The sequence below is a fragment of the Triturus cristatus genome, chromosome 3_1 (assembly GCF_964204655.1).
Source record: "Triturus cristatus chromosome 3_1, aTriCri1.1, whole genome shotgun sequence".
NCBI lineage: Eukaryota > Metazoa > Chordata > Amphibia > Caudata > Salamandridae > Triturus > Triturus cristatus.
This window is the reverse complement of record NC_140583.1, coordinates 1104752107-1104779473: the sequence shown is the minus strand read 5'-3', so window position 1 is coordinate 1104779473 and position 27367 is coordinate 1104752107.

Genomic DNA, 27367 nt, shown 5'->3' with positions numbered 1-27367 from the left:
ATTTTAAAGTAAATGTAATGTTTATACATACAAATATGAATTCATAATGTATAACTAAACACAATCATGTTTTTTTCCAAGTTGCAGAAGTCTCATGCCAGTCTGTTCTTGATATTTATGAGTAGATTTTTGTCCGTTTTTATAAGGAAGCACTGACCATAAAAACAAAAAAATGGCGATGGTCATGCTGTGTGACCAAGGTCGCGTGTGAAGGCCAAAAGGCATTATGGATAACATAGGAGAGGAAACAGTAAAATAAGTTTGAGTTAAAGCAGTATTTCAGTGCCTGCATCAATCTGTGGAGAGACTGGGATGTGTCAAGGTTTGACGGTGTTGTGATATATATATTCACTGAAAAAACCATAGGTTTCAGGCACGTTATAGTTAGGAATTAGCATTTAAAAAACCTTAGAAATTCACTGAAAAAAACCATAGGTTTCAGGGGTGTTATAGTTAGCTGGACTTTTCACTCATACAAAGCCATTGAAATTCCCCCGTTATAGTTAGTTCAGCTAACTATAACTCGCGCGCCCGCAATGCACTGCTGATGACATCACATATTACCTCACTCATGACATGGTCAGTGAAATCACTGATGACATCACTGATGACATCTCAAATGACATCACTGATGACATCACTGATGACATCATCCAGTGAATGTGTGTTTTTCTGAAATTTACATATGTTTTATGTATGTATATCTCAAGGTCGATGGAAGAATAAATGGGTATATAAGTGTCTAAATGGATGATTTGTTTTTGAAAAATTGATTGTATAACTGACTGATTAAGTGTATCTTAGTAAATACATGGCTTAGTGAGTAATGTTTAAATATGTAAATATCTCTATCAGTCTCTCACTTTGTGTATAAGTGGCTGCATGGGTTGGTGAGTAGCTACATGAGTGTCTATATAGGTTATTAGTTGGTTTTTTGAGTATCAGTATTGAGTGTCTGAGTGTCTGTATGGTTCGGTGGGGGGTATTACGTAGTGCATAGGTGCATGAATGAGTGACTCACTGTTTGTATGTGTTGAAGACAGCATGTGTGCAGGACTGTATGGGTGGATGAGTGTGTGCATGGGTGTGTTAGTGAGTGAATGACTGTCTCAATATTGTCTTTATTAGTAACTACATGTGTTTTAAACTAGTATATGTGACTATTGGTGTATATAAGTGAGTATATGTGAGAGTGAGAGATTGAAAGAGTTCCTGTATGAATAAGTATGTGTTTCTATAAGTGATTGTTTAAAAAGACTGAGTATGTGTAAGTTTCTGTAGAAGTAAGTGTGGTGGTGTGTGTATAACTGTATATGCAAGTAAATGGATGTTTGATTCTTTATTAGCATGAGTGACTATGTGTGTGAGTAACTCTATGGATGAGTGGTGTTGTGTAACAGGATGTATAGGTGTATGAGTACATATGATGAGTGAGTACATGTATGAGTGACTGTATAGGACTGCTGGTGAATGAGTGGATGTGTATGTGGATCTTAGAATTACTGATAGGTTGTTGTAACTGATATTGGTATGTCCATTGTTTTGAAAATTGTAGTTTCTATTTTTGAATGTGTGTATCAAAGGTTATATTAGGGGGAGAGGAGGTCTGCCACTCTATCACAAGGATGATGTCATCAGTGATGTCATTTGAGATGTCATCAGTGATGTCATCAGTGATGTCACTGACCATGTCATGAGTGATGTAATATGTGACGTCATCAGCAGTGCATTGCGGGGCCGCGAGTTATAGTTAGCTGAACTAACTATAACGGGGGAATTTCAATGGTTTTGTACGAGTGAAAAGTCCAGCTAACTATAACGTCCCTGAAACCTATGGTTTTTTCAGTGAATTTCTAAGGTTTTTTAAATGCTAATTCCTAACTATAACGTGACTGAAACCTATGGTTTTTTCAGTGAATTTCAAAGGTTTTTTAAATGCTAATTTCTAACTATGCCTACAGAGATAGGACATGTGAAGAAAGAAGAAAAAACGCACAGAAAGAAAAAAAAGAAATGCAGAAAGAAGCAACAGAAGTCCTCAAAGACGAAGAAAAGTGCAGGAAGTAGGATAATGTGCAGAAAGAACAAACAGAAGAGCAGAAAGAAGCCTTGTTGCAAAATCATCCTGTACCCTCAACTTTTTCAGATGGATACTGGTGGTAACTGAGTCTGACTAACCAGTCCCAGAGCCAGTGCTATGTTAAAAGACACTCAGAATACAGTGAAAACACCTACATACACTAGGGAACCCTATGCATTGGGGGACCCCTGTGATCAGCATGACCTCCTCTGTAAGCCCCTAGTATATATGAGGTCAGGGGATTAAAACTACCTCTTAAAACACGCCACAGGGCGTGTTTGCACACGTAACCTCCGGCCCCGTCCCCTCACTTCCCCACTGTGTAAACACGCCCTGTGGCCGTTTTAAGTTGGGAGATTAGGTCCCCTTGAATCCTGAGGGTCCCTAGGGTCCAACTAGACCACTAGGTACCTCCAGTAAGCGCCACAGAGCTGCGTTGCAGAGAGATGTAAATAGGGGCACGCCCTAGACCACCTCTCTGCAACGCAGCGCAGTGGCGCTTACTGGAAGCACCTGGTGGGCTAGTTGGGCCCCAGGGTCCCTCAGGATTGAAGGGGAATTATTTCCCCACTTAAAATGCGCCACAGGGCTTGTTTGCACACGTTAACTCAGGCCCCGTCCCCTCCCTTCACCACTGTGTAAACGTGGCCGTTCTAAGTTGAGAGATTAAGTCCCCTTGAATCCTAAGGGTCCCTAGGGTCAAACTAGCCCACTAGGTACCTCCAGTAAGCGCCACAGAGCTGCGTTGCATAGAGGTGTAAAAAGAGGCGTGGCCTCAGAACACCTGTCTGCAACGCAGCTCCCTAGCGAATACTGGAGATACCGGTTGGGCTAGTTGGCCCTCAGGGACCCTCAGTATTGAAGGGGAATTAATTCCCCAACGTACAACTTTCCAGGGGGCGTGTTTGCAGAGTACTGCAAGGAGGGGGCGTGGCCTCCGGCGTGATGCCGGTCTTTTATTTATTTTATTTTTTGAAGAAGGAGGGCTGTGTGGCCCCCCTTCTTTCTCTAATTTACTGGCCCTGGGGACCCCACCCCCCAGGGCCTGCACCCTAATTTTTTTTGTAGAAAAAAATTAATTTGGCCCTCCCAAGGCCTGAATCGGCCCCGGGGACCCCAACCCCCGGGTCATGGTCTTTTTTTTTTTTTATTGTTTAGGAGGTGGCTGCGTTGCCCCCCTCCTCAGGCCACTTATGGCCCCGGGGACCCCATACCCCGGGGCCAGCCTTTGTTTTTTCTTATTGAAAAAAAATATATATTTATAGAAACACCTAGGACATGCTGGACAAACCGTACGTACCTATCACCATGACGATTTGCGTGATATTCATTAAAAGGCGACTATGCATAGAATGAATCCACATGGAATGTATTTACACCGCTAGTGAAGCTCTGGCGTGTCTGACGCCCTACCGTGCCTAATCCCGGCACCCCCACCGGTGGGTACTCTCCAAGTAGACACCCTTGTCGTTTATTTATACAAACATGGGTGGCTATTGATGGGCACATTTAATATACACGCACACCAAGCAATTCAAAGGGGATTCGACAAAAATTCGACCTAACTATGCAAGAAACCCCCTCACGGTTAATAAAATACACATCCACCGCCGGATGTGTAATACTTTTTATTTTACTCTCTGGAAAGGAGACGAACCTCACTTGAGAGTCACAGCATGCTCCTGGCTGAGCTCAATGCTGTGTTACACCCACCAGTGCCCGCTGAGTGCATCACACCTCTGTGTTGTATTCCACCAGCTAGCGCGTATGCTATGACACTCTCTAGCCCATGTGCACTGTAACACCACCACGTGAATATGTCATGCCACACTTGCCTTCACACGGGTTATATTGCCCAATCTAACGTGCCTTCCTCGATGCCTATGTTATAACGCACAGCGCTATGCCATACATATTACAATCTGGGATCCATATCTTTGTCACAGTGCATATGCAACGTTACACTCCCCAGCACATATTTTATATTACAACTTTAGAGACTAGTTAGGTTACACAACACTGCCCTGTGCATATTACACTCCAAGGCGCATATCGCATAGCGCGTGCTAGTGCCTGTGCTATCTCGTGCTCTCCAATGAATCTGTCATTGCGTACAATGTATTGCATATTATATTTCATGCCCCGGTTCATCTTATATCACACTTTTTGGTGCATAGTTTATACCATATACTATATCTAGTTTTCATTTTCTATCGTGCTCTCAGGACTATGTTCTATATAACACTGCGTCCACCTATCCTTTTCACGGGCATTACATTTTGCTATGGGGGGGTGGAGGGTCAGGGGGTGTTGCTGCCAAGTGAGCCCGGAGTCACAGTCACAAACGTCCTCTTCTTCCTGAATAAAAGTGAGATTATGCTGCATACTTGTTCATAGTTTAAGTAGTTCGCACAGACACACATTTTAAAAACAATAAAGATCCTAATACCCACTTTCTCTGAACAGTTAGCTTGCTGCCCCATCCACCTCCTCCCTATTTTCTGTTGTCTGAATTCATGGACTAGCCTCCTCCCTCCTGCCATGCATGGTCTGATGTGCTGCCACTGCCCTCCATTTAGCATGATGTACCAGTCCACTCCTCATGCCCTCCATTGTCCAATTCTATGGCGCATCATTGACCTCCTGCTTAGCCTCTGTGCTTAGTTTGCTGCCCCTATTCTCCTTCCCCCTGCCCTCCGATGTCTTTGTGCATGCCCCTGCTCAATCCTTTTTGCCCACCATGTTCCATGGACCTGCCACTCCTATCTACTCTGAGTGTTCTGTCGAGCTGCCACTCCCCTCCGACCTGCCTAGCATTGTCAGATGACTGTAACCTGTCCCTGCCACCTCCAACCTGCCTGTCCGCATGCCATGCCCCTATCCCCTTCCTCCTGTCCTCCATGGTCCATTTTACTGCCACACCCTTCTGCCCTCCCTGGTCTGTTGTGCTGCAACTGCTCCTCCTGCCTGCCCCGCGCGGTCTGTTGTGAGGCCCCTTCCCCTGAACTCTCTTGTCTGTGCCCAGGTCCTGACCCTCCCTTCTATCCTCCATTGTCCTATATGCATGCCCCTGCACCCTCCTTCTTGCCCATCATAGCCATTGTGCTGCCACTAACCCTCCCGCTTGTCATGCATGGTATTCTGTGCTGCCATGGCCCCTGCCACCTTCCCTGTGTGGTCAGCTAGCTGACCCTGACCCCCTCCCACCTTCCCTCCATGGTCTGTGTGTATGCCATCATAGTCTCACTGTTGCTCTCCATGGTGTGTCTTCTTTCTAGTGCCCATCCTGCCTGACCTCCATGGTCATTTTGCTGCTCCTGCCCTGCCCCCTTGCCCCCAGCCCTCTGTGTCCATGTGCAGACCCCTATTCCCTCCCTCCTGGCTTGTCTGTTCCATTGTAATGCCCCTCATCCGTCCCTCCTGCCCTTTATGGTCTGTTATGCTGCAGCTTTCTCTCCTGTCTGTCCATTTTGGTCAGCTAGTTACCATTGCCTCTTTCCCCTCTGTTCTCTGTTGTCCATGTGCATGGTCCTGTCCCCTCCCTATTGCTTTCTATGGATTGTTGTGCTGCACTCCCGTCCCACATGCGCTGTGTGGTGTTTTGTGCTGCTGCAAACCCTGATGCCTGCCCTGTAGAGTCAGTTTGGTGCACCTCTCCATGTCCCTCCTGTCCTCTGTTATCCGAGTCCATGTCCCTACCCCAATTCCTCCTGCCTACCATGATCCAATGTACCATACTTGCGAACATTTTGAACTTGGTAAGAGGGAGATTTTGAAAAAAAACTGGGGTATTGACTTTCCCCTTTGAGTTACAGTGAAAAAGAAGAGATTGTCGACAGGAGACAGATCAAATAAAGCCCATTTGAGCTTAAAAACATTGGACGTTTCCTGTCCGAAACGGGTCTGTTGGCATGTATGGTTGTACTACCACTGCCTCTTCCTTCTGCCAACAATGGTCTATTATATTGCCACAGCCCCTCTTGCCAGTCCTGTATTGTTGGTTTGTTGCCCCTGCCCCCCTTTCTACTGCCCTCCATAGTCTGTTGTGCTGTCACTGCCCTTCCTGCCTGCCCAGTGTTGTCAAATTGTTGCCTCTGCACTCTCCTACCTGCCTTCAATTTTTAGAGTCCGTGCCCCTGGCCTATGCCTCTCAACAGTATCCCAATGAACAACTAGATTTCTAACATTCTATATTTATTACAAAAGTGTGGAACGCCTGACGTCATCTTGATGTAATCAAAACTGTAATACCGAGAGTATTTCCTTTAGAAATTACATATATGAGAGGGTCTTATTTGCATCAAAATTATGGTTAGTGCTCTAAAAAACTAAAATGAGGACATATTTTCTGAGTTTTCAAATAGCGACAAAGAACTTTTAAATTATTTGTAATCTTTATGTTTTTTTATCCAGTTGACCACTTGATTAAATGTTGCACCTAGGGGAGAGGATGTGGTGTTCCTTCCAGAGCTGCAGACTTTGCAACTGGGGAACCAGGTTGGAGTTTCTGCTTCATCTCAACATTCTGTGATTCTGGTCAAATCACTAAATCTCCCCATGTCTACAACCAAAATGAGTTTGATCTTGTGTGATGTAACCAATGCTCATGTAAAGCACTCCAATACCTGACAAGTCTGCACTATATAAAACTGCAAATACACAAAAAATAAGTGTTTTGCACACTTCTGTCATTGGACTACATGTGGGCTACATCTGGGTGATATTTGTGCTGCATTTGGGCTCTTTTGTCTCTGGTGGCCATCTTCGGAGATTTATTTGTTATGAAGTTTCCTAATTTCCTCTTTTACTGCAGTCTCCTCAGTAGGAAATGCTTTCAGTTTTTTTACTTTGATTCCATCAAGAAGGTATTCAGATATGTCACACATTTGCCATAAATTCTGAATGTTAGCACTCTAGTTGCTCATTAGATCACTGTAGTAAAGCTACTGCTCACCAGGGAAGTCTGCTGCTGGTATTGAAAGTGCATGTTTCAGTCTGCATGTCAGAATTTTTTAATGAAATAGAAGAGGATTTGAGAAGTCACTCAAAATGTGCCCTCATTTTTCTTTCTGCAGCACTAATCATACTTTCTATGGCAAAATGAACCCCCTCATTTTGTTCCTTTTTATATTAAATGTTTTAAGAGTTACCACTTTATTCCAACCAAGATGGCTTCAGGTGTGCCATACGTTTGTCATAAGTAGGATTGTTAGCGCTCTAGTTGTTCTTTAGAACACTCTGGGAAGCTGCAGTAGAACACAAAGGAATCAACTGACAGTCTCTGCCCTTGTCGGATGTACATGTTTTACTGAGAATGTCTTTTTTTTTTTTTTTTTTTAATTTCTTTATTACCAACATGAAATAAAAATAAAAATTAATACATATTATACAATTCAGTAAGTTTTAGGCAAATAAGTACAAGCATTGGAACAGGTAATTATATCATTTCTATAAATACATTATCCTTCATATCTACCTATATAACTATTAGCCCTCATTGCAGGGGAGAGAGGGAGGGAGGGGAAAGGAAAGAGAAAAAGAAAAAGAGAAAAAAAAACAAAAAAAAAAAGGGGGGAGAGAGAAGGGACCCCTTTTACAAACATTTTCAGAATAATACACCCCATATCTTATTTACTTTACATAATGCCTTCGTCCCTCTCGTTTTTGCCAATGCTAGTTCCATATCATATGTTTCTTTAACTAATCCCCACCATTCAATGGTCGATGGAGGTGTCGGTAAAATCCATGCACGGGCGATTGTTAACCTTGCGCTAACCAATAGTATTGAAATTAAATCTTCATATCTGCTTGTAGTGCTCTGGGCTCCAACTAATACCTCTGTTGCTGAGATCGTCACTACACTCCCTAATTTTTGAGAAATCAGATCGGTTATCGTTGACCAAAACCTCTCTAGTGCAGAACATAAAAAAAACATATGTTTTAGATCAGCAGACTGTAGATTGCACTTTGGACATTTTGTGCGTTCGCTAAAAGAGCCATGGGAGGACCATTTTGATATTCTTTCTGGAGTGTAATATAATTGACAGATTGTTTTGAATTGTTGTATCCTAAGGTTAGAAGAATATACAGAGTTATTAAGCCTAGAGAGAGCACGTGATATGGTGTTAGCTGTCACTGATGCCCCTGCACTGCGTCCCAAGCGCTCACCTAATCTGTGACAGTCATCTGGCTTAAATGAGCATAAGATTTTGTAGCCAGTGCTAATTATTGATTTTGAGTTATCTTTATGCATATAATCCCATATAAGCGAACCTGAGATGTTTGTCAGTTGCGTTCTGCGGATAAGATAATCTCGGATTTGAAAATATTTAAATTGCATGCCTGACGTTATTTTATATATAGTCTGTATTTTTTCAAAAGTCATAAACCCATTTTTTTTTTTTTTTTTTAAAAACCTTTATTCGGATATTTCAGATACACAGCTATTCAGCCGACAACCCGGAGGTTCGGCAGCTCGTCAATCAACATATGTAGTCTTCTACAGCTGTCATGCAGGAGAGAAAAAAGGTTTCAATTTTTAAAGAAAAACATAACAAGCAAGGCAATATACATCATGTGTTCGCGCCAGATCCCACCGATGAGGCGGCCCCATATCCACCATCAGATCAGCCCTCAAGTGTGGAGGGGAGGGAGAGGCAGAGGCACTAACTTTCTATCAGATTTCATCCGCAAAACTCAAGTCGGAAGTGGGGCTAGGGGGAAAGGTGCTCCTCTGGTGGGTCAGTGGCAGGAGGCAGGCAGATGTACCCCCTATACTGGTTCCACCCCCCCCACACCTTGTGCCATTTCTTGGGCCTCCCCCGTGCACAATACACTGTTTTCTCCCGAAACATGCACCAGTCCATGTTATCCTTCCATGCATCCAGGGTGGGCGGGCTAGGGGATCCCCACAATCGTGCAATATCCCGCTTGGCCACCATATTACCAAGGGTCACCCATTGAGTCTGCGCAGCATCGTAGTCTGTAGGGCCCCACACGTTCAAGAGACAGCGCCGCGCCTCTGAGTGCAACACAATACCCGTGACCTCCTGCATCACAACATGAATCTGCTTCCACAATTCCGCAATCACACCACACTCCCATATAATGTGCAGAAAGGTGCCCACCATCCCGCAGCCCCTCTTACACAGCCCGTCCTCGGAGAAACCCATGTGGACCAACCGGGGACCAGTGACATAGACTCTGTGGAGTATCTTAAGCTGGACCAGCCGCAGCCTGGCGGGGATGGCAACCTCTTTCGGGGAGGAGACAGCGCACTGCCAGTCCTCATCGTCCAGCTCAAGACCGTCTCTGGTCCACTGGTCCCGCACCCCCAGGAGGAGATCGGTACGGACGTTCACCAGCTTCTTGTAAATGAGAGAGATTGTGCTCTCCGGCACATGGCCGTCCAAGATCCGGTCCTCCAACGGAGAGGATTCAGGCACCTTCTCCCCCTCAACGAGGACCGACCGCAGCGCATGACGTACCTGCGCGTACCGGAAGTATTCCGTGCCCTCTAGCGCATATTCCGTCTGCAGCTCTGTAAACGACTTAATCCGCCCCTTGGCCAGCATGTCCCCCACCCTGGAGATACCAATCAGGTCCCATTTGTCGAAACCCTTAGAGTTCCAGAGTTTCCCCAGCATGTCCGAGTCAAACAGCGGAGTGGCCAGTGTGAGTCTATCCTTCCACCCCAGGGAGTTCGTGACTGCCTTCCACACGTGCACCGCCACCCCGGTCGGCCCCGTGAGGGATCCAGCCGGGGCCCTTGAATAAAGTGCTCTATAGTAGCCACCACCCCGCAACAACCACCGGTCCATAGCGAAGCCGGGGCTAAGCGCAGGACCGTAGACTCCGTGGTTGACTGCGCTCAGTTGGGAGGCCCAATAGTATCTCCGGATGTCGGGAAGCGCGATACCACCGTCATACCAAGGGAGAGTTAGTTTTGCTATCGCTATACGCGGGCGGCCGTCCCACAGCAGCGAACGCTGTAGACTCTCAACCTCCCGAAAGTAACTGGCCGGGACCAGCTCCTGGGTGTTCTGCAGGGCGTAGAGAAAGCGGGGAAGCGACATCATTTTAAAGAGCGTCGCACGACCGAGGAGGGAAAGCGGCAGCCGCCTCCAGCCTGCCACGTCCCGCCGCAGGCGCGCCAACGGAGGGAGCAGGTTTCGCTCATACCGTACCGTGGGGTCGGCTGAAATATAGATCCCAAGATACTGAAAGCCCTCCCGGGCGATCTGGATCGGGCAATTCCGCGGGGGAACCGGAGCGTCTCCACACAGGGCGTACAGATATGACTTACCCCAGTTGATGGTGAGCCCCGAGTTCCTCCCGAAGGAAGTCAAGATGTCGCAGACAACTATAAGGGACTTCCGGGGTGAGGTAAGATAGAGCAGAATGTCGTCGGCATAGAGGGAAATGCGGTCCTCGTGGTCGGGGGACCAGCGAATCCCCCTCACGTCTGGGTGCCACCGTATCCATGCCGCTAGCGGCTCAAGGGCGAGAGCGAACAACAGCGGCGAGAGGGGACAACCCTGCCTGGTACCCCTTCCCAAGTCGAAGGGATTGGAGGCCCTCCCGTTAACCGCAACTTTGGCGAGAGGTCCTTCGTATAAGAGCCTCACCCAGCCCACAAATCCGGGCCCGAAGCCGAACTTCACGAGCGCGGCCCACAAATATGCCCACTCAACCGTGTCGAATGCCATCGTTGCGTCGAGCGCCGCCACCACGGCCGGTTCCCGCATCGTCCCGACCCTTGCGATCACACCATGAATGCGCCTAAGATTCAACGCAGTATTCCGATGTGGGATGAATCCAGATTGGTCGGGGTGGATCAGGTCACCGATCACCCTGACTAGCCGGTTTGCGAGGATTTTAGCAAGGATCTTAGGCTCAGCGTTAAGGAGCGAGATCGGCCGGTATGAACTGCACCTGTCTCTAGGCTTGCCATCTTTATGGACGACCACGATCGTTGCCAGGCGCTGGTCGAGCGGGAGGGAACCCGTCGCCCGCGCCTCCACAAACATGGCTCGTAGATGCGGAGCGATCTTGTCCGGCTGGAGTTTGTAGAGCTCAATGGGCAGGCCATTCGGACCCGAGGCCTTGCCCGGACGCAAAGAACGGATCGCCCCCGCGATCTCATCGACCGTGATGTCGCCATCAAGGTCGTCCCTGTCCACGTCGGAGAGGCAAGGCAGGGCGAGATCGCGCAGGAGTGCACATGAGTCCTCCACAGGCCTGTCCGACACGGATGTATAGACCGTGCGGAAGTAATCCGCAAAGCACTGGACTATGTCCTCCGGCTCCGTGACCAGGACACCAGCCTCCGTCACTAGGTCCGGCACCACTCGATTGACCCTCTCCTTCTTGTCCAGCCACGCGATCAATTTCCCGGCCTTGTCCCCGACGTCGTACAGACGGCCCCGCTGTTCCCTACTCAGAGCCTTGGCTGCGTCTGTCACGAGGGCCCTGTACTCCGATTGCTTAAGGCTCAATTCGTGCAGCGCCTCCTCCGTGACCTCACCCTCCAGGGCCAGCCCTAGGTCTGCGATCTCCGCCTCAAGCTGGGCGACCTCCGCGTCCCTCCGACGCTTGGCCGCTGTAATCAAGGAGAGGGCCTCACCCCGAATCACGGTTTTGAATGCTTCCCACAAGGACACCGCCGACGTGACCGAACCGAGGTTTTCTTGAAAATAACGGTCGATCGCCTTAAGTACCGCGCTACGAGTCACAGGGTCTCTGAGATGCCACGGGTTAATTGGGGCCACCCTACCACCCACTCCTCTGGCAACATCCAAACAGATCCACACCGGAGAATGGTCAGAAATACCTCGTGCCATGTGCCTGGCCTCAGAGACACTAGAAGCGTGTGCAGCCAAAGTAAGGACATAATCAATTCTGGAGAGACTGCCATGCGCACCTGAGTGGAAAGTGTACTGCCGTTGTGTGGGATGCAACATTCTCCAACAATCAACCAGCCCTAGGGTATCTATGAAATCAGGAAGCCACTTCTGAGCCCCCCCCGAAATCCTCTGCGGGTGCCTGTCAAGCAGGCCTGAGCCGACCGCATTAAAGTCACCACCCACCACCAACACGCCCTCTGGGAGACTCAGTAATGTCCTCTCTAAGTCCGCTAGGGTAGTGGGCTGCAATGCAGGGGGGACATAAACCGACACCAGGACCAGCGTCCTGCCCTCCCACCGTCCCGCTACTGCCGCGAAGCGCCCCCTATCGTCTACAGTAGTAGAGTCAACCTCAAATGGGAGAGAGGACCTGACTAGTATTCCCGCCCCTCTGGAACCCGAGGTGAACCCGGAATGCGCTACAAACTTATAGCCTTTACGATTGAGTGCATGGCACGTGTTGCCAATCAAGTGCGTCTCTTGCAAGAGGACAATATCAGGGGCACATCTCTTCAGAAATTGTAGTACAATCCCACGCTTAATACGATCCCCCAGGCCATTCACATTCCAACTGAGTATTTTGAGGCCCCTACCCCCCATCCCAGCATGTAAGGAGACCACCACCACCCACGTGGAACCCGACCCGAACCACAGGAGCTTGCATCATGACGCCTTGCAGAACCAAAAACAACAACAACCCCAACAACAAACCCCACCCACCCCCCACCCTGCACCCCTGCGTAAGCTCTAAAGTGCCCCCCAACTTGCAGTGTGCCTGTCGCCCCTTATAAAACTAGTCTACGGAAAGAACCCCAGAGGAGGAAAAGCTCCCCTACTGCCCCCGCCACCCCCCGGACTATCAACCTCCCGGAGGGATCGAAGTCGTGGTACTTAAGGCCCGGGTCAATGTTCGTCACCGGCACCATCTGCGCCACCAGAGCGTTCCACGCCATGCCGCCCTTGGGGCAGAGTGTCCAACCAGTCTCCGACCATGTCGGGTGCCTCAAAAAAGAAAGTTCGCTCTTCGAACACCACCCGCAACCTTGCAGGAAAGAGCATGGCATATTTTAGTCCCATCTCACGCAGTCTTCTCTTGACCGCCATGAAGCCTTGCCGCTGCTTTTGCACCATCTGAGTGAAGTCCGGATAAAAGCTTACAGTAGTGTTCTGGAATGGCAGCGGGCCGGCCATCCGCGATGCTTGTAGTATGGCATCTCGATCCCTGAAATTAAAGATCCGGGCGACAATCGGCCTTGGTGGGGCCCCCACCTTGGGCCTCCCGCCAGGAACTCTATGGGCCCGTTCGACGGTAAAGAACCTGCTAAGGCCTTTGGGCGCCAGATGGTTCACCACCAGGTCCTCCACGAACAGGTCCACCGACTGCTCCTCCGAATTTTCCGGGACCCCAATGATGCGGACGTTGTTGCGCCTAGCACGGCCTTCGAAGTCCTCCAACCGGCGGGCGAAGTGATCATTTGCTGCCCGGAGAGTACGGACTTCCTGCTGGAGGCCGGAGACATCGCCCAGGAGGCCGGCAGTCTTGAGGTCCAAGGACTGAACCCGCTCATTAGTTTTGCCGAGGTCGGCCCGAACCAGGTTGACATCTATCGATATGGCATCTACTTTTTGTGCCGGGGTCTCAAATTGCTGCCCAATCGAGGACTTCATCCCTTCGATGGCCCCCATGATGTCCTGCAGGGTTAATTCTGTGGAGGGGGACGCCGCGTCCTTTGAGGCTTCCGACGTCGGGCCCGATTCGCCCGGGGACCCCCTCTGATGGGCATAGCGGTCCATGGTATTAGTCTGGGTGGAGGTGCCCCGCCTGGTGTTCTTGGGCTTCTGCTTTTCGGCGCCCGACCTGGTCGACATCTCAATCTGCCGTGTAGACAATCTCCTGGCCCGTACAGGGTAAATGGGCATGCAACCAGTGGCTGGCGCCGCGCACGCCCCGTCCCGGGCGCCCCGGAGACTGGAAGGCGAAATCGAAAGTGAAAGTGAAATCCCCTCCACCTCCGACGACTCCTCCCCGACCAGGCCGCTGTTGTTCAATTAGGGCACGGGCACTGTGCCAACGCAAGTCCCGGGCACCGTGCGGGGATTAGGCCCCAAACTTCCAGGCCGTATAACTTCGGTCTCCGGTGGGCGATTTCGACCCGGACAACGGTTCCCGCCTCAGCAGCAGATCCTCTCCAATAGTCCGGGCATCAAGTACAGGATAATAGACAGGATAGATGCCGGAGGGAGCGAGGGTCTCGGGAGCTCTAGGCTCACGAGGCCATCTTGATCGCGCGCTAAGCTCCTCCCCATAAACCCATTTTGATCATATATATCGCCCAGGTATTTTATGCCCAGGCTAGCCCATCGTTTACCCTCCATGTCTTGAAAGATTTCTGGCAAACCTGGGTTGCCCCATATGGGCAGCTTATCGTGATAAAATGATGTGTTACAATTAGAAATAATTGCAAACCATATATTGACAACATCACGTGCCACCTTGAATCTGACTCGCTTAAAATAGTTTGGATCATTAATTCTGAACAGAAACATTTCGTATTCCTTGCCGAGCATAAGCTTAAAGAAAAAGGGTGCGTTATATCCTACGGGGTGTATTAAACTTCTCAGTCGTTTGATAAAAGCTGCCCAAAAGTATAATTTGAAATCCGGAAAATCCAGACCTCCTTGATTATATGGGAGTTTAAGTAGTCTAATAGCCCTACGGGCTTTTTTATAACCCCATATGAAACTGCCGCAAATACCATCTAATCGTTTAAAAAAGGACACATTTAATCTTAGCGGGATAGACCGAAATAAATAAATAAATTTAGGTAGTATTTTCATTTTGATTATATTTATACGGCCCCCAATACCTATAGGAACCTTATGCCATTTTTTGAGCAGTGTTGCAGTCTCCTTAAGAAGAGTCTCGTAATTTATTTCTATTATTTTATCTATTCTAGTGGTTATCTTGACCCCTAGGTAGGTAGCCGTGTTGCATATCCCTGTCGTTATTCCTACGTCTTTGTAATTCATTATTATTTGAGTTTTATTGATATTAAGTCTGTAGCCAGAGTCCAAACCATACTTTTCCGCTTCTTTAACCACCTCATTTAGTGCGGTTTTAACATCCGTTGAAAATACAGCTATATCATCGGCGTATGCCGTAATTTTTAGTTCATTTGAGTTATGTATAAAAGGTATGATCCGAGTTTGCGATTGTAGTGCTAATATAAATGGCTCTATTGATAAAGCAAATAAAAGAGGTGAGAGAGGCCAACCCTGACGGGTACCCCGTGAGATTGAAAACATATCAGACTGTAAACCTGCATAAGCTAACCTAGCTGTAGGATGTTGATATAGTGATTTGATCATGTGTAAAAATGTACCCTTAATGCCAAATGTAGATAGCGTGACCCAGAGAAAATCCCATCCCACTCGGTCAAATGCTTTCTCTGCATCTAATAATATCATACCGAGTGGGGTGGTTCTAACTTTAGCAATATCAAACGCTGCTATAGACGTATTCACATGGGATGTAGTATCCCGTCCTAAAATAAACCCGTGTTGTTGAGGTGAAACAAGTTTCGGCATTATGGGTGCTAGACGAGTTGCCAGAATTTTAGCATAGATTTTCGCGTCTGTATTTATGAGTGATATCGGCCTATAAGACCCACATTCCTCTGGAGGCTTATTCTTTTTTAGAAAAAAAATTATCCGAGTCGTATTCCAAGAGTCTGGAGCGTTCCCCCCTGCTTCGATATATTTAAAGAGTTGGGAGAAAGTTGGCAGTAGCTCATCTAAACATCTTTTATATAATTCTAAAGGGATTGAATCATCTCCGGATGCTTTTCCTGATGGCAGAGAAGAGATGGCGGCTCTGATCTCGTCGTGCGCGATATCATCCAGCAATGTTGCTGACACTTCGTTAGCTACCGATGTTTTTTTAATGTACTTCTGGACATATTTTATAATATCAAGCATTTGTGGCTGAGCCTCTGGCGTATATAGATTTTTATAATATGTGACAAACTGCGCTAATATCTGGCTCGGTTGTTCATATATCTCGCTGTTTAAGCCTTTAATTTTCTTTATTTGTGTCTTAGCTTGATCGTCGGCTACTTTAAAGGCTAGAAACTTCCCAATTTTTTCCCCGCTTTCGTATTGAGTTAATTTGTATTTATTAATTTTAACCGCTATTTTCTCCCTGAAAGTTTGTTTAACTGTTGATTTTAAGTTTATTAATTCATATCCTATAGTTTCTAAATTTAAAGAGCCATTTAGTAATGCTTCTGCATATTGATCCTCCATGATCTTGACATCTTTAAGGATCCCATCTATTTCTATCTTGCGTTGCCTATTCTGTGTCCAAATATATTGCTGTGTGAACCCCCTGATGCTAGCCTTACACGAATCCCAGACTATTGTTGGTATCGCAGAACCATTATTAATTTCTAAATATTCCCTTAAGTGTTGCTTAGTGCTAGATAGATAAGTTTCGTCTGTTAGGAGATATCTAGGAAATGAGAAGCCCCTAATCTGTTTCCTTGCTGTTACTATCTTAAAGTTCAAAAGGATGGGGTTATGGTCTGAAGTAACCCTGGGGCATATCTCCATAGTACATAATTTGATAAGCTCTTCTGATGCCCAGGCCATATCTATACGAGAGCAGAGTTTATGTGCCGCAGAGTAATAAGTATAGCCCGGTATATTAGAATGTATTGTCCGCCAAACATCTTTAAGACCGTGTATTTGCCCTAGCTCATTGATTGCTGTGCGTGTCTTTTTCATCCTCTGAAATGCATGACGTCTTGTGGTGTCTATCTCATAATTCATTATGCAATTGAAATCCCCCATCACGACTTTATCACCTTCCCAGCTCAGCAATTCAATATTCAGTCTATCAATTATTTGATAATTGTCGTTGTTTGAGCCATATACTACGCAAAAAACATATTTAGTACCTTCAACCTGTGCCTGCACAATGGCCCACCTACCACTTTTATCCGTTAGTGATTTTTCAATTATACATTTTAGATGTCTATGTCTTAAGATAGCTACTCCTCTAGTTGAGGAATCTTGGTCCGAAGCAATAGCAATTTCATATCCCAGTTGTTTAAGGAGCCCTTTATCTTTATATGCAATATGGGTTTCTGATAATAAAACTAAGTGTGGATTATACATCAACAATTCCTCTGCCACCAAGCGTCTCTTGTTCCTCCCGTTAAGGCCTGCAACATTCCAGGCTAAAAATTTTATTTCAGCCATCAAAAAGGAAAAAAAAGAAGAGTAAAAAGAAGAGAACCTGTCCTTGCTTGTATTATATCAGTAACTGAAATCACTTTCATGTTGGTTTTTTTATCCTTTACAACAGCAATCATTTTATACATCAGAAAAAAAAACCCACCCCTAACCCCTTTACCACCTTTCCCTTTCTTGCCTCCCTCCCCACCCACCCTGTTCCTTGAAGGAGAGGTCGTCTTCTGGTAACTGCCGTTGGTGTGGCAGTCGACTAGGACCCAACCGCCCCCAGCCCCCGGTCTAGAAACACCCCCAGCCGTTTCAAAAAAATAAGTAGTAAGTAGTAAATAGAGAAACTAAACAATCTATAAGCTATTTGTGTGTGTTAAGACACATTAGGACACATTAAGAGTCATCTCGGGAGTCCTAGTTCAATCTATTTTAGCCAGAGCCTTCCCCTTTCCATTTCTGCAATACCTCCTCTGCTTCCGTGCGAGAAAAGAAAAAATAGCTTTGCCCATTCTTGATAACTTTAAGCCGGGCAGGTTCCTGTAAGTAAGCTTGGACACCAAATGCTTTAAACGGATCGATCATTTGCTTTAGCTGCCATCTTTTATCCATCGTAAGTTTACAGAAATCCGATCGGAAGACCAGAGAAAAAGAATCCACTGCCACAGGTGACCTAGGGCTAGCTTTTAGGGAAACAGCTTGACGCAGCAGGTAGTTGCCAAAATAGATTAGAAAAGGTCTAGGATTCTGGGATTTCTTTTGGCGTTGTATTATTGGCAGTCTGTGTGCTCGCTGTATCTGGCAATCCCAGTCCCAGTCCCCCAGCTCAGGGAAAGCCTTCTGCATGATCTGGACGATATATGCTCTAGAATCCGCCCCCTCCAAGCCTTCGGGAATACCAAATAGTGTTCTAAGGTGATTTTACCATGTGAAAAAGCCTTCTGCTGTGATATCATGAATCATGTTTGAGAGAAAACTATTTTCTCATGCTTTTCCCACAGAGGTTTGGAAGGTGATCTATAAGCTAACTGAGAGCATATTTTCTGTAAATTCACATTATCTGTCTCAGTCATGTGAGAATGAAGTCTGACATTCTCAGTAAAACATGTACATCCAACAAGGGCAGAGACTGTCAGTTGATTCCTTTGTGTTCTACTGCAGCTTCCCAGAGTGTTCTAAAGAACAACTAGAGCGCTAACAGTCCCACAAATTTATGGCACACCTGAAGCCATCTTGGTTGGAATAAAGTGGTAATTCTTAAAACATTTAATTTAAAAAGGAACAAAATGAGGGGGTTCATTTTGCCATAGAAAGTATGATTAGTGCTGCAGAAAGAAAAATTAGGGCACATTTTGAGTGACTTCTCAAATCCTCTTCTATTTCATTAAAAAATTCTGACATGCAGACTGAAACATGCACTTTCAATACCAGCAGCAGACTTCCCTGGTGAGCAGTAGCTTTACTACAGTGATCTAATAAGCAACTAGAGTGCTAACATTCTGAATTTATGGTAAATTTGTGACACATCTGAATGCCTTCTTGATGGAATCAAAGTAAAAAACTGAAAGTATTTCCTACTGAGGAGACTGTAGTAAATGAGGAAATTAGGAAACATCATAACAAATAAGTCTCCCAAAATGGCCACCAGAGACAAAAGAGCCCAATGTAGCCCAAATATCACCCATATGTAGCCCAAGTATAGCCCAATGACAGAATGTCCCAGAGGGTTCTAACGAACAACTAGAGCACTAACAGTCTTACTTATGACAAAAGTATGGCACACCTGAAGCCATCTTGAATGGAATAAAGTGGTAACACTTAAAACATTTAATTTACAAAGGAACACAATGAGGGGATTTATTTGCCATAGAAATTATGATTAGTGCTGCAGAAAGAAAAATTAGGGCACATTTTGACTTCTCAAATCCTCTTCTATGTCATAAAATAATTCTGACATGCAGACTGAAACATGCACTTTGAATACCAGCAGCAGACTTCCCTGGTGAGCAGTAGCTTTACTACAGTGATCTAATGAGCAACTAGAGTGCTAACATTCAGAATTTATGGCAAATGTGTGACACATCTGAGTGCCTTCTTGATGGAACCAAAATAAAAAACTGAAAGTATTTCCACTGAGGAGACTGCAGTAAATGAGGAAATTAGGAAACTTCATAACAAATAAATCTCCCAAGATGGCCACCAGAGACAAAAGAGCCCAAATGTAGCCCAAATATCACCCAGATGTAACCCAAGTATAGCCTAATGACAGAATGTCCCAGAGTGTTCTTAAGAACAACTAGAGCGCTTACTGTCTTACTTATGACAAAAGTATGGCACACCTGAAGCCATCTTGATTGAAATAAACTGGTAACACTTAAAACATTTAATTTAAAAAGGAACACAATGAGGGGGTTCATTTTGCCATAGAAATTATGATTAGTGCTGAAGAAAGAAAAATTAGGGGACATTTTGAGTGACTTCTCAAATCCTCTTCTATTTCATTAAAACATTCTGATATGCAGACTGAAACATGCACTTTGAATACCAGCAGCAGACGTCCGTGGTGAGCAGTAGCTTTACTACAGTGATCTAATGAGCAACTAGAGTCCTAACATTCAGAATTTATGACAAATGTGTGACTTATCTGAATACCTTCTTGATGGAATCAAAGTAAAAAACTGAAAGCATTTCCTACTGAGGAGACTGCAGTAAATGAGGAAATTAGGAAACTTCATAACAAATAAATCTCCCAAGACGGCCACCAGACACAAAAGAGCCTAAATGCAGCACAAATATCACCCAGATGTAGCCCACATGTAGCCCAATGACAGAAGTGTGCAAAACACTTATTTTTTGTGTATTTGCAGTTTTATATATTGCAGACTTGTCAGATATTGGAATGCTTTACATGAGCATTGGTTACATCACACAAAATCAAATTAATTTTGGTTGTAGACATGGGGAGATTAAGTGATTTGACCACAATCACTGAATGTTGAGCTGAAGCAGAAACTCCAACCTGGTTCCCCAGTTGCAAAGTCTGTAGCTCTGGAAGTAACACCACATCCTCTCGCCAAGGTGCAACATTTAATCAAGTGGTCAACTGGATTAAAAAACATAAAGATTACAAATAATTTAAAAGTTCTTTGTCGGTATTTGAAAACTCAGAAAATATGTCCTCATTTTAGTTTTTTAAAGCACTGACCATAATTTTGATGCAAATAAGACCCTCTCATATATGTAATTTCTAAAGGAAATACTCTAGGTATTACAGTTTTGATTACATCAAGATGACGTCAGGCGTTCCACACTTTTGTAATCGATATAGAATGTTAGCAATCTAGTTGTTCATTGGGATACTGTTGAGAGGCAGAGGCCAGGGGCACGGACTCTGAAAATTGAAGGCAGGTAGGAGAGTGCAGAGGCAACAATTTGACCACACTGGGCAGGCAGGAAGGGCAGTGGCAGCACAACAGACTATGGAGGGCAGTGGAAAGGGGGGCAGGGGCAACAAACCAACAATACAGGACTGGCAAGAGAGGCTGTGGCAATATAATAGACCATTGTGAGCAGAAGGAAGAGGCAGTGGTAGTACAACCATACATGCCAACAGACCCGTTTCAGCCAGGAAACGTCCAATGTTTTTAAGCACAAATGGGCTTTATTTGATCTGTCTCCTGTCTACAATCTCCTCTTCTTCAATGTAACTCAAAGGGGAAAATCAATACCCCAGTTTTTTTTCAAAATCTCCCTCTTACCAAGTTCAAAATGTTCGCAGGTATGGTACATTGAATCATGGTAGGCAGAAGGAATTGGGGTAGGGACATGGACTCGGATAACAGAGGACAGGAGGGACATTGAGAGGTGCACCAAACTGACCCTACAGGGCAGGCATCAGGGTTTGCAGCAGCACAATACACCACACAGCGCATGCGGGACGGGAGTGCAGCACAACAATCCGTAGAAAGCAATAGGGAGGGGACAGGACCATGCACATGGACAACAGAGAACAGATGGGAAAGAGGCAATGGTAGCTAGCTGACCATAATGGACAGACAGGAGAGAAAGCTGCAGCATAACAGACCATAAAGGGCAGGAGGGACGGATCAGGGGCATTACAATGGAACAGACAAGCCATGAGGGAGGGAATAGGGGGTCTGCACATGGAAACAGAGGGCTTGGGGCAAGGTGGCAGGGCAGGAGCAGCAAGATGACCATGAAGGTCAGGCAGGATGGGCGCTAGAAACAAGACACGCCATGGAGAGCAACAATGAGACTATGGTGGCATACACACAGACCATGGAGGGAAGGTGTGAGGGGGTCATGGGCAGCTAGCTGATCACACATGGAAGGTGGGAGGGGCCATGGCAGCACAGAAGACCATGCATGGCAAGCGGAAGGGTTAGTGGCAGCACAATGGCTATGATGGGCAAGAAGGAGGGTGTAGGGGCATGCACAAAGGACCATGGAGGATAGAAGGGAGGGTCAGGACCTGGGCACAGACAAGAGAGTTCAGGGGAAGGGGCCTCACAACAGACCGTGCGGGGCAGGCAGGAGAAGCAGTTGCAGCACAACAGATCAGGGAGGGCAGAAGGGTGTGGCAGTAAAATGGACCATGGATGACAGGAGGAAGGAGATAGGGCCATGGCATGTGGACACGCAGGGTGGAGGTGGCAGGGACAGGTTACAGTCATCCGACAATGCTAGGCAGGTGGGAGGGCAGTGGCAGCTCAACAGAACACTCAGAGTAGATAGGAGTGGCAGGTCCATGGAACATAGTGGGCAAAAAGGATGGAGCAGGGGCATGCACAAAGACATCGGAGGGCAGGGGGAAGGAGAATAGGGACAGCAAGCTAAGCACAGAGGCTAAGCAGGAGGTCAATGATGGGCCATAGAATTGGGCAATGGAGGGCAGGAGGAGTGGACTGGTACATCATGCTAAATGGAGGGCAGTGGCAGCACATCAGACCATGCATGGCAGGAGGGAGGAGGCTAGTCCATGGATTCAGACAACAGAGGATAGGGAGGAGGTGGATGGGGCAGCAAGCTAACTGTTCAGAGAAGGTGGATATTAAGAACTTTATTGTTTTTAAAATGTGTGTCTGTGCGAACTACTTAAAATATGAACAAGTATGCAGCATAATCTCACTTTTATTCAGGAAGAAGAGGACGTTTGTGACTGTGACCCCGGGCTCACTTGGCAGAAACACCCCCTGACCCTCCACCCCATCGCAAAATGTAATGCCTGTGAAAAGGGTAGGTGGACGCAGTGTTATATAGAACATAGTCCTGAGAGCACGATTGAAAATGAAAACTAGATGTAGTGTATGGTATAAACTATGCACCAAAAAGTGTGATATAAGATGAACCGGGGCGTGAAATATAATATGCAATACATTGTGCGCAATGACAGATTCATTGGAGAGCGCGAGATAGCACAGGCACTAGCGCGTGCTATGCGATATGCGCCTTGGAGTGTAATATGCACAGGGCAGTGTTGTGTAACATAACTAGTCTCTAAAGTTGTAATATAAAATATGTGCTGGGGAGTGTAACGTTGCATATGCACTGTGACAAAGATATGGATCCCAGATTTTAATATGTATCGCATAGCGCTGTGCGTTATAACTTACACATCGAGGAAGGCACGTTAGATGGGGCAATATAACCCGTGCGAAGGCAAGTGTGGCATGACATATTCACGGGGTGGTGTTACAGTGCACATGGGCTAGAGAGTGTCATAGCATACGCACTAGCTGGTGGAATACAACACAGAGGTGTGAGGCAATCGGCGGGCACTGGTGGGTGTAACACAGCATTGGGCTCAGCCAGGAGCACACTGTGACTCTCAAGTGAGGTTCGTCTCCTTTCCAGAGAGTAAAATAAAAAGTATTACACATCCGGCGTTGGATGTGTTTTTTATTAACCGTGAGGGGGGTTTCTTGCATAGTTTGGTCGAATTTTTGTCGAAACCCCTTTGAATGGCTTGGTGTGCGTGTATATTAAATGTGCCCGTCAATAGCTACCCATGTTTGTATAAATAAACGACAAGGGTGTCTACTTGGAGAGTACCCATCGGCGGGGGCGCAGGGATTAGGCACGGTAGGGCGTCAGACACGTCAGAGCTTCACTAGCGTTGTAAATACATTCCATGTGGATTCATTCTATGCACAGTCGCCTTTTATTGAATATCACGCAAATCGTCATGGTGATAGGTACATACGGTTTGTCCAGCATGTCCTAGGTGTTTCTATAAATATATATATTTTTTAAATAATAAAAAATAAAGGCCGTCCCTGGGGGATGGGGTCCCCGGAGACATAAGTGGCCTAAAGAATTTAAATTAAAAAAAGGCCATGACCCGGGGGTTGGGGTCGCCGGGGCCGATTAAGGCCTTGGGAGGGCCAAATTTATTTTTTTCAACAACAAATAATAGGGTGCAGGCCCTGGGGGATGTGGTTCCCAGGGCCAGTAAATTAGAAAAAGAAGGGGTCCACACAGCCCTCCTTCTTAAAAAAATTAAATAAATAAAAGACCGGCATCGCGCTGGAGGCCACGCCCCCTCCTTGCAGCACTCTGCAAACGCGCCCCCTTGCCAGTTGTAAGTTGGGGAATTAATTCCCCTTCAATACTGAGGGTCCCTGAGGGCCAACTAGCCCAACAGGTATCTCCAGTGTGCGCCAGGGAGCTGCGTTGCAGACAGGTGTTCTGAGGCCACGCCCCTTTTTACACCTCTATGCAACGCAGCTCTGTGGCGCTTACTGGAGGTACCTAGTGGGCTAGTTTGACCCTAGGGACCCTTAGGATTCAAGGGGACTTAATCTCTCAACTTAGAACGGCCACAGGGCACGTTTACACAGTGGTGAAGGGAGGGGACGGGGCCTGAGGTGACGTGTGCAAAAACGCCCTGTGGCGCTTATTAAGTTGGGGAAATAATTCCCTTTCAATCCCGAGGGACCCTGGGGGCCAACTAGCCCACCAGGTGCTTCCAGTAAGTGCCACTGCTCTGCGTTGCAGAGAGGTGGTGCAGGCCGTGCCCCTTTTTACACCTCTCTGCAATGGCGCTTACTGGACGTACCTAGTGGGCAATTTTGCCCCTAGGGATCCTCAGGATTCAAGGGGACTTAATCTCCCAACTTAAAAAACGGCCACAGGGCATGTTTACACAGTGGGGAAGGAAGGGGCGGGGCCTGAGGTGACGTGTGCAAACACGCCCTATGGTGCGTTTTAAGTTGGGGAAATAATTCCCCTTCAATCCAGAGGGCCCCTGGGGGCTAACTAGCCCACCAGGTGCTTCCAGTAAGCGCCACTGAGCTGCGTTGCAGAGAGGTGGTCCAGGCCGTGCCACTTTTTACACCTCTCTGCAACGCAGCTCTGTGGCGCATACTGGAGGTACCTAGTGGGCTAGTTGGACCCTAGGGACCCTCAGGATTCAAATTAACTAAATCTCCCAACTAAAAACGGCCACAGGGCGTGTTTACACAGTGGTGAAGGGAGGGGACGGGGCCTGAGTTAACGTGTGCAAGCAAGCCCTGTGGCGCGTTTTAAGTTGGGGAAATAATTCCCCTTCAATCCTGAGGGACCCTGGGGGCTAACTAGCCCACCAGGTGCTTCCAGTAAGCGCCACTGAGCTGCGTTGCAGAGACGTGGTCCAGGCCGTGCCACTTTTTACACCTCTCCGCAACGCAGCTCTGTGGCGCATACTGGAGGTACCTAGTGGGCTAGTTGGATCTTAGGGACCCTCAGGATTCAAATGAACTTAATCTCCCAACTAAAACCGGCCACAGGGCGTGTTTACACAGTGGTGAAGGGAGGGGGCGGGGCCTGAGTTACCGTGTGCAAACAAGCCCTGTGGCGCGTTTTAAGTTGGGGAAATAATTCCCCTTCAATCCTGAGGGACCCTGGGGGCTAACTAGCCCACCAGGTGCTTCCAGTAAGCACCACTCCGCTGCGTTGCAGAGAGGTGGTCTAGGCCGTGCCCCTTTTTACATCTCTCTGCAACGCAGCTCTCTGGCGCTTACTGGAGGTACCTAGTGGTCTAGTTGGACCCTAGGGACCATCAGGATTCAAGGGGAATTAATCTCCCAACTTAAAACGGCCACAGGGCATGTTTACACAGTGGGGAAGTGAGGGGACGGGGCCTGAGGTGACGTGTGCAAACACGCCCTGTGGCGCGTTTTAAGAGGTAGTTTTAATCCCCTGCCCTATTATATACTAGGGGCTTACAGAGGAGGTCATGCTGATCACAGGGGGACCCCAACGCATGGTGTTCCCTAGTGTATGTAGGTGTTTTCACTGTATTCTGAGTGTTTTTTAACATAGCACTGGCTCTAGGACTGGTTAGTCAGACTCAGTTACCACCAGTATCCATCTGAAAAAGTTGAGGGTACAGGATGATTTTGCAACAAGGCTTCTTTCTGCTCTTCTGTTTGTTCTTTCTGCACGCTATCCTTCTTCCTGCACTTTTCTTCGTCTTTGAGGACTTCTGTTGCTTCTTTCTGCATTTCTTTTTTTTCTTTCTGTGCGTTTTTCTTCTTTCTTCACATGTCCTATCTCTGTAGGCATAGTTAGAAATTAGCACTTAAATAACCTTTGAAATTCACTGAAAAAACCATAGGTTTCAGGCACGTAATAGTTACGAATTAGCATTTAAAAAACCTTAGAAATTCACTGAAAAACCATAGGTTTCAGGGGCGTTATAGTTAGCTGGACTTTTCACTCGTACAAAACCATTGAAATTCCCCCGTTATAGTTAGTTCAGCTAACTATAAATCGCGGCCCCGCAATGCACTGCTGATGACGTCACATATTACATCACTCATGACATGGTCAGTGACATCACTCATGACATCACTGATGACATCTCAAATGACATCACTAATGACATCACTGATGACATCATCCTTGTGATAGAGTGGCAGACCTCCTCTTCCCCTACTATAACCTTTGATACACACATTCAAAAATAGAAACTACAATGTTCAAAACAATGGACATACCAATACCAGTTACAACAATCTATTCAGTAATTGTAAGATTCACATACACATCCACTCATTCACCAACAGTCCTATACAGTCACTCATACATGTACTCACTCATCATATGTACTCACACACCTATACATCCTGTTACACAACGCCACTCATCCATAGAGTTACTCACACACATAGTCACTCATGCTAATAAAGAATCAAACATCCATTTACTTGCATACACAGTTATACACACACCACCACACTTACTTCTACAGAAACTTACACATACTTAGTCTTTTAAACAATCACTAATAGAAACACATACTTATTCATACAGGAACTCTTTCAATCTCTCACTCTCACATATACTCACTTATATACACCAATAGTCACATATACTAGTTTAAAACATATGTTGACACTATTGAGACAGTCTATCACTCACTAACACACCCATGCACACACTCATCCACCCATACAGTCCTGCACACATGCTGTCTTCAACACATACAAACAGTGAGTCACTCATTCATGCACCTATGCACTACATAATACCCCCCACCGAACCATACAGACACTCAGACACTCATACTGATACTCAAAAAACCAACTAATAACCTATATAGACACTCATGTAGCTACTCACCAACCCATGCAGCCACTTATACACAAAGTGAGAGACTGATACAGATATTTACACATTTAAACATTACTTACTAAGCCATGTATTCACTAAGATACACTTAATCAGTCAGTTATACAATCAATTTTTCAAAAACAAATCATCCATTTAGACACTTATATACCCATTTATTCTTCCATTGACCTTGAGATATACATATATAAAACATAAGTAATTTTCAGAAAAACACACATTTACTGGATGATGTCATCAGTGATGTCATTTGAGATGTCATCAGTGATGTCATGAGTGATGTCACTGACCATGTCATGAGTTATGTAATATGTGACGTCATCAGCAGTGCATTGCGGGCACGCAAGTTATAGTTAGCTGAACTAACTATAACGGGGGAATTTCAATGGTTTTGTACGAGTGAAAAGTCCAGCTAACTATAACGCCCCTGAAACCTATGGTTTTTTCAGTGAATATATATATACATATATTTTGATGCTCCAAGTTTCTTGCCGCTTGCTCGCGC